Below are 8,628 nucleotides of genomic sequence, written 5' to 3'. Positions count from 1 at the left end.
CCCACAATTGCAATGTTCACCTGCTTTGATTTTAGAAGACATTTTTTGTGTTTTTTTTAATATTTTCTTGTATATAAATGCAGCATACCTAGAAACAAAACAGTAATGTATATCATTGCACACGGCTATTTTCTGAAAATATAGGAAGTATTTCTTCTCTCCACAATTTGCTCTTTCCAGTCTTATTTATTTTTTGTTTGTTTGTTTATTTTTGATCTTTTCTGTTGATGGTCTTTTCATTCAGGTCTTTCATGATCCATCTCTTATGCCACCAAATTGAAGAGAGTGTCTTGCCACACCTACCTCATTACTCATTCTTTACCTTTGGTTAAGCCTTTTAAAAGTACTAATGTATTCAACACGGATATGGAAGAAAAAATAAATTACTATGTAATGTATAAGAAAAAAAAAACCATTAAAAAGAGCAAGGAATTTCCTCTGCAGACAAAATTGGGAAAGCCTATGTTTTTTGGCTTTCCTTCTGAGAAGTGGACAGACAGGCTTGTAAGGAAATGTAAAAGACTGTATATCCAAACAAAACTCTGATGTGATAGATCTTTATATTTTAGAATACTGAATTTGGCTGAGATGCAAAACACTGTGCTTCCTCCCTCCAACCCAAACAATCTCCTCTCTTTGACCATGCATGAGAAGAAAGTTGTATCCCATGACTACATTCCCTTACAAGGGAATTTATATACATTATATAAATATATTATAAATACATAAATATATAGTATGAATATATATATATATAATTAAAACGAAAGCAAATGATGTTGAACAGAGAATTGAAAGAAAATAGAAGCACCAAGTCATAGGCAGAGATAATTGTGAAGATGAACATGATGCAACACCCAAATCAAGAAGCTGCAAGTTATGGAGATAGAATAACGTCCCTACTGTGGAACAGTGTTCAAATCAATTTCATTGAGATTTTATTTAGCAGCTAACATTTAGGTTAAAAATTTTGTCCAACCTAATAGCACATATTAATATATATTTACATATTTCATATATGATATAAATGCAACCTATGCACATACTAAAGAGTGGCATTGTATATAATTAAGTTGGAATTTTAGTGAAGTAGGGTAAGGATGAGGGTTTTAACACATGGATTAAAAACACATGGCTAATTTGGGGGGAAAAACAGATTAATTACTAATATATATCAAGTATAAGAATAACTTTCAGATTTAAAATAAAAATACATAAAAGGAGAAAATGGAAGAAAATATTTCTATAATCTTAGGATGATAGAAATCATTTATGTTAGTGCTGTACAATGAAACTCTCTACAGTTACAGAAAGGTACTATGTGACTACCCTTTGGGAAATCTCTCAACCTCACACCAGATCTCCAGTCTTCATCCAACTACATATATATCCTCTGCTTTCAGCCCTATTTCTACAGATCTGTGCCCTGTTCCTGTCAATGGCATCTGCTTTGCTCTGGATCCCATCTATTTTTGCCTTCTCCACATATGCCCTTTGATTATTCTCTTTCATGCATCTTTGATTTCTTCTGCTCCATGCCATAATCTCCATCAGTATAAAAATATATACTATTATCTCCAATTAAGATAAAAATATCTTTTGGCCTCACTCTCCCCTTAGCTATATACCTATTTTTATTTTTTTTTCCATTCCCTTTCCCAGCTAAAATTATTTAAGTAGCTGTTCATATTCAGCATCATCTGTTCTCACCCACACCATTGCAATTGTTTTCAGTGGTATGTACTGAATTTTCTCCTGTTCTCTCCTACCCTCACCCTGTCCCAGTCATATGTTCAAGCTCTAACCCTCAACGTGATGATATTTAGACATAGGCCTTTGGGAGATAATTTGGTTTAGATGAGGTCATGAGGGTGGAGCCCTCATGAAGGGATTAGTACCTTATAAGAAGGGAGCAATCCGCTTGCTTACTACTCTCCCAGCCCTGGGGGACACAGCCAGAAGTGCACCACCTGCAAACCAGACAGAGACCTCTCCCAGAACCTGACCATGCTGGCTCCTTGATCTTGGGCTTCCTAGTCCTGAAAACTATAAGAAACAAATTTCTGGGTAAGCCATCCAGTCTATGGTATTTTGTTAGGGCAGTTCAAAACTAACTGGCTTCCCTTTTTGACTTTTGATTCCCTACTACCTTTTTTTGTTTGTTTGTTTAGCAACCAGGGTGATAATTTAAATGTCCACATATTTGCTCTCTATAAAAACCTTCCAACAGCTTTCCTACTCTTAGAATAAAATCCCAACTCTTTTTTCTGGTCTCATTCATATTAGCCTGATCTCATGTTATATTATTCTCCTACTCTTCTACTATGTTCCAGCCATACTGGCCTTCTTATTGCAGTCTAAATTGCAACACTTTAATTAACTTTTTGTACATGATATGTATTCTTATTTGTGACGTGATATATATTTCTTATTCTTCTATGAATATTATATTCTTATATATACATGATATATTTCTTATTCTTATACATTGCTCTTCAGTCCCTAAAATACTGTAGACTCCACCCCATTTTATTCAACAATCTTTTTCAATGCTTTCTATAATAAGAAGTAAAAATTCACTAAAACAAATTTTGTGTAGAAACTAAGTATAATGTTAATATGCACTGTTGCAGCCATATCTGATAATATATATTTTTCAGCCTGAAAAATTGGTGTTACCAATTTTTAATAAGACAATAATTTTAATAAGATTTAGAAAGAAAACGCCCAGGAACTACTAATTCTATTTTTTTTCTGTCTACTCATTTAAATATAGCCTTCAGTTATAGCCTCATAATGAATATATTATTAGTAATATTTTTATTTTATTTTATTTTATTTTATTTTAGTATCTATGCATTTATTGTGAAGCCAATCCTGCTTTTATTTCAGAGAGCTTCTTAATGCCCCACAGAAGCTTGAGCTTCAAGATAGATGAGTGTGGTTTGGCCCCATGACCTTCATGTCCTCTAGCCCAGTTGTGTCCCAGGAGAAAGTCAGGAGGACTGAAGGCACCAGTTCACACTCATTAATGGCAAGGTTCTCATTCTGCGACAATTTCTGCCCTCCTGAAGCTAGCAGCTGGAAAGGCTGCCAGTCATTCTCCAGGGCTCAAGGAGGAATCTGTACAGTACTGACTCCACCTGCTCCCAGGCACAGGAGGCGCCCTAGAGGAGGCAGCCTTCGATGAAGCGGATACACAGCAGCTTGTAGGTACATTTTCACATCTCTTTTCATCTTCCTTCTCCTTCCTGGTTTTGGGCAGCAGCACCCTACAGCTCCACTACTTCAGAGCTGAACCTCTGCTCCTGCTAGATCAAGTCTGTTGTGAGGTGGAAGGAATCCCCAGGGCAGAAGGAACTGGGTGGTCTGGAGCCAAGGGCTGAATAGCCAGGACTGTAGGTTCAGTTTGGTTGCCTCTGGCTCCCCTCCCAGCCCCTGCTCTCTGTCCCTCTCCAGGTTCTGGCTCTGGGCCAGGGTGACTTGCCTCAGATAGTAGAACTCTGAGGTGCCCTATTAATTGGGAAGCACTGTCTTTTGGAAACCAATGGCCTCAAAAAACTCATGGGTCTCTTCCAGGCAGTTAACACACTCCTGGAACACCTTGCTCTGTAGTTTGGTCTTTCGGTACCTCTCCTCCTTGAGATGAAGATAGACACTGTCCACGTTCTTAGAAATAATGCCCACACCCATGTTCACCCTATCCCGTGTAGACCGTCATGTTGGAGGCAGCCATTGGGTTGGTGGAAAAGTGTGAAAGAATGGCCTCTTTGACCTGGGCACCCTGCTGGTCCTTCCTTGGGTTTGCCTCTGTGAGTGCGCAGGTGAAGTGGACTCCAGATACCACCAGATGGGTAGAAACTTACTTTTTGGACTCCGACACCAGGGACTTCTGGACTGCCACTGATAGATGCTTCGGCTTTCAGTTCCATCCCCAGTGGGTCCTGAATGGAGCCCTGCCATGTGTGGGACCTCAAGCTCTGGCCTGCTTCTGCTAAGGTTGGCCAGGACAATTTCCACCTGAGCCTTATTGATAGGTCCCTGCTATCTGAGCTTTATTGATAGATCCCTGACAGATGATCAAATGAGAAATGTGTACTAATAATAAATTCATTGTAGCATTTGTAACTGTGAAAACCTGGAAACTAAAAATTCAGCAAAAATAGAATGATTAACCATAGACTACATATGTCTTATTGCATAAAATGTCAAACATATAATACCACTGATCATGAGACATACCATTATTTATACCACACCAATGGGAAAAGAAACCTGAGGGAATTACAATTATATAACAGTATTTATTATAGGCCATATGTAAACATGATAAAACTACATCATAGAAACAAATATAGTTTACCAGGAGTGGTGGTTTAAAACAATGAAATGTTTCATCATATATACAGTAATCCTTTTTTTTTTTTACATTTTTTTTTTGTCAGAGAGAGAGAGCAAGCGAGCAAGAGTGCAGGAGCAGGGGATGGGGCAGAGGCAGAGGGAGAAGTGGCTCCCTACAGAGCAGGGATCCTGTTGGTGGGCTTGAGCCCAGGACCTTGGGATCATGACCTGAGGCAAAGGCACACACTTAACCAACTGAGCCACCTAGGCATCCCTATATTGCAAGAGTTCTAAAATAGTTGAGAGTGTGTGTTTGTGCATATCTGTATACACATACACATAACGGGTGGTGTGCTGGTAAAAGTTTCAGAACTGGCTTTTCCCCTACAGTGAATCTCCCCCAAGCCCATATTTATATTTTTTACCAATTTCATAGGGTAAATATTCCCACTATGGCTCATATGAAGCCACTAACATGATGAGACCTAATGTAGATTTGAGAAAAATTGCTTTTGTAAGCCAGTATGAGCCAGCTCCACATACTATATACCTATAGATAAAGTGTGTGGCCTTTCTAATTTTCTATGCATCTATGTATTTGTCTATCTTTCTACATGCATTAGTGTGCATATTTATAAATGTAAGTTTTTCTATATATGCATGTGTATATTTTTAAAAAGGATTATGTAGTTATGGCAGCTTGGTATACATTTGGAATTGTTTTCTTCAGATATCTCTGTTTAATAAACACAATGCACTAGCCAATGTCTCCTTTTCATCCATGAAATATATTGACCAAAGTGCCCAAGGCAGACTGAAAATTAGCGATTAGTAGGTTACTTTCAATTATGGTCATGAACTTCTCCCACCAAAAGAATCGTGTGCTTAACAGCGTTCTGTTGTATTGTTCCCAGGTCTGGTGGCACATTTTCTTACAAATGCTTCATTTATTTAATAATCACAAACACCTATAAAATGTAAATGAAAAAGAAAGAGCATTGTTATTTCTGTGAAAACAAATTAAATCATTTCATATAACTTAATAATGTCAAATTTTAAAAAATCACAATGTCATTTGGAGAAGAGGACAAAAAAATTATAAAATATTGGGTAATGTATATTTTAAACATCTAGGAATATTCTGTATTCAAATTATTTTGAAGTGTTATTAAGTACATCCTTTAAATCAAAATTTGAAGTCAAAGAAAGTATGCTTTATATAAGAAAGTAATAATGTTAAGAGCATAGTAATAATCTGGAAAAAAATACTCTGGCTATATGCGATGGCTGTATACATGTCAGCTTTGCCCAGCTGAATTCGGTTTCCCATATGTTTTTGGTTAAGGTAGGCCACAAGAAAGATTTTTGAGCAGAAGCCATCTTGCTTTTTTATGCTGCGAAGATCAGGTCAGAGTCACCGGGCACTTTTGAAGCTGACTCACACTGTCAGTCATTTGATAACTTACCTTGTAGGCATGGAGTTCAGACTGTGACTGACTCTTCAACCTTCTCCAATCCTTCAGACTGATTCCGAGGTCAAGTGTGTGTTTGGCTCTGAGAAGGTCATTGTTAATTATTGCTTTACTTCAGCCTTCAAGTCTTCATTTCTTTTTTGAAGATGTTGATGAAGCTATCACAATACATTATTCTATCACTTATCTGACGCTGCTTTTGAGTTTATAAATGACTGGATTATTTTAGGGGCACCTGGATGGCTCAGTGGGTTAAGCCTCTGCCCTTGTTTCAGGTCATGATCTCAGGATCCTGGGATCCAGCCCCGCATCGGGCTTTCTGCTCAGCAGGGAGCCTGCTTCCCCACTCTATATCTTGGCCTGCCTCTCTGCCTACTTGTGATCTCTGTCTGTCAAATAAATAAAAACAAAATCTTTAAAAATAAATAAATAAATAAATAAAATGGATTATTTCAAATATTATTTATCCGACTTGCAGCAAAATTATTTAAATTCTTTATATATTTTTTTCATTTTTGTTTCATATAGCAATGCAAGGATTACTATAAAGCCTAGCAGTGTTGTATCTCTTTCAGATCCATACCTCAGTGATTCAGAATCTAAACAATATGATCCATAAATATGTGACTTTGAAACCTGATATTAGATGTTGAAGAATGTGCAAGGTGGGGGTGGTAATTTCCAGCCAAATGTGCAAATTGTTCGTCAGGAGGCCAGAAACATTGTACATGACCAGTGACATTGCAATCTACAATAATTTCTTTCCTAAGGTTCCCACTGCCCTCCAGAATGAAATACTGTGTCATTAGTGTAGATGCATCCTTGCTATTTTGTTTTGTTTGACCACCAGAACAGAAATACACATTTTTGGAATAGCAACATCATTTTTTTCTTCCTTTTATGAATTTATGTATTTAATCTTGGTGTACATGTAGTAGTATTTGAGTAGGATGGTAATTTCTTAAATTCATTTGCACACTGTTTTTCCTTTGGGTAAAATTTTTGGTGTTATTTAAAGCTATACTACAATTGTTTGTTTGTACCACAATGGATGAATTATCCCTTGAGGAAGAGAAAAACTGAAACACTTGTCTGCTTCATTAGACCCCCTAACCAAATAGTGAAGGAAAAGTAATTTGAAACAAACCGTAAAACGACACCTTATTAAAAATACCCAAGTCAACTTAAGACAAATGAATGCAATATAAAAAATGAATTAGGGGCGCCTGGGTGGCTCAGTGGGTTAAGCCGCTGCCTTCGGCTCAGGTCATGATCTCGGGGTCCTGGGATCGAGTCCCGCATCGGGCTCTCTGCTCAGCAGGAGCCTGCTTCCTCCTCTCTCTCTCTCTGCCTGCCTCTCTGCCTACTCATGATCTCTCTCCGTCAAATAAATAAATAAAATCTTTAAAAAAATGAATTATCTGTAGCATTTTTCATCACTGATTATGGTTAGAATTATAAAGCCAGTCTATTAAAATAATGTTGATTTTTTTTTTAATTTTTTATTTTTTATAAACATATATTTTTATCCCCAGGGGTACAGGTGTGTGAATCACCAGGTTTACACACTTCACAGCACTCACCAAATCACATACCCTCCCCAATGTCCATAATCCCACCCCCTTCTCCCAAACCCCCTCCCCCCGGCAACCCTCAGTTTGTTTTGTGAGATTAAGAGTCACTTATGGTTTGTCTCCCTCCCAATCCCATCTTGTTTCATTGATTCTTCTTCTACCCACTTAAGCCTCCATGTTGAATCACCACTTCCTCATATCAGGGAGATCATATGATAGTTGTCTTTCTCTGCTTGACTTATTTCGCTAAGCATGATACGCTCTAGTTCCATCCATGTTGTTGCAAATGGCAAGATTTCATTTCTTTTGATGGCTGCATAGTATTCCATTGTGTATATATACCACATCTTCTTGATCCATTCATCTGTTGATGGACATCTAGGTTCTTTAATAATGTTGATTTTTATTGGATACTTGTTTATATTTGAGTAGGTAGTCCTAGACATAATTTTAGTTTCTAGTTGTTTTTTTTTAATCTATTTAAAGTTCAGTAGACAAAGTTATATTTTCAAATTTTCAACATGCATTTATCGAAAACTACTGTCATTCAGGAAATTAAGCCTGATAATAATATAAAAAACTTATATTAATGAAGCATTTAATATTTTCTAAGCTCTGTAGAAATATGTTACAGGTACTAACTTATTCCTTTGTTCCAACATGCAGAGGCAAATGCTATTATAACCACATTTTAACCATAAAGAAACTGATCATCAGAGAAGTTAAATGATTTATTCATGGGCATAGTGAAAAAAGCACAGACAAGACTCAAACCCATGCAGGTTAGAACTTTGCTCTTAAGCAGTGAACAGAACACTCTTATTAAAAGGTGGCTGCAAAGTAACACAATACCCAAGATATGTATTGCCCTGAGCCTCAGAACAAACAATTCGCTCTTGTAGAGAAGCTTCCAGAAAGGTAATAATTGAGTAGTATGAATGAGAAGGAGTTTGCCAGAAGAGAACTAGATATTCAAGACAGGAAAAACACAACGCACCAAATGCAAAGCCATATGACACAAATGGGCAAGCATGGGAAAGATGGAGGACTGTGTGGGAAGACTTGTACAGCTGGTGCTGAGGGTGTGTGTAGGAAAAAGCTGGGAGATCAGCTAATCAGCTAATCAGCCTATGTGATTACATAGTTGTGATCTGCATAAGGTCTTTATCATCTACTAAATTTTAACTGACCTGAAAACAGGAAATGTTTCTGTATCATTTACTCTATTCCTGTCACCTATC

Source organism: Mustela putorius, unplaced genomic scaffold (assembly GCF_011764305.1).
Source record: "Mustela putorius furo isolate JIRA1106 unplaced genomic scaffold, ASM1176430v1.1 tig00000193_pilon_pilon_pilon, whole genome shotgun sequence".
In the NCBI taxonomy this organism is placed as follows: Eukaryota; Metazoa; Chordata; class Mammalia; order Carnivora; family Mustelidae; genus Mustela; species Mustela putorius.
The sequence above is the reverse complement of the archived record's forward strand: the minus strand, read 5'-3'. Positions refer to the sequence as shown.